Genomic DNA, 666 nt, shown 5'->3' with positions numbered 1-666 from the left:
TCAAATCCGCATACGACTTGGGTTGTGTTTTTTTCTTTCTCCTGGCTTAATGTAGGGAAGACGGATTTTTTTCCTTGTTTTCTTAGCTTCTCCCCCGATCACGTAGGAATTGTTTTTTGGTAAATGTTGTTTTATTATTATTGTTATTAATAAAAGGCAAAAGGAATTTCTGTTTGAGAGAAATTTTTAACTAGATTCTGTTCTATATGAATTGTGACTTGCACCTTTTGTTCAAAGTATTTTATTTCTTTTAATGACTTTGTACTTGTGACTGGTTTTCTCTCTCGTGCCAGTGGCGACAGTGGTATTCTCCTTTATACAGTTCAGACGTGCGTAGATCTCCTCTTTGTCCTCCCTTCCACCCTTTCCTCGACGGACAGAGCGTGAAGCGCCCCCCCGGCCGGGGCTCGGGAGCGCTTGGGGTCATCCCTGCCTTTGGGACTTTACAAGCTGCAGCTCGAGTTCTTCGTATTGACACTTTTCCGGCATATTTTTGTAAAAAAACAGGAAAAATCGACCCAGCCCTCCTGAATTTGCACAGAAGGAAGTGTGAAACCAGCACGGCAGAGGTGACTTTGCTATCCTTGCCCATCCATGCCTCCTCCCGCTCCTCCCTGCCCCGGGAAAAGCGACGCTAACCGGCTCTGCCATCCCGAAAACCCGAGG

Source organism: Pygoscelis adeliae, unplaced genomic scaffold (genome assembly GCF_000699105.1).
Source record: "Pygoscelis adeliae isolate BGI_AS28 unplaced genomic scaffold, ASM69910v1 Scaffold760, whole genome shotgun sequence".
NCBI lineage: Eukaryota > Metazoa > Chordata > Aves > Sphenisciformes > Spheniscidae > Pygoscelis > Pygoscelis adeliae.
The sequence above is the reverse complement of the archived record's forward strand: the minus strand, read 5'-3'. Positions refer to the sequence as shown.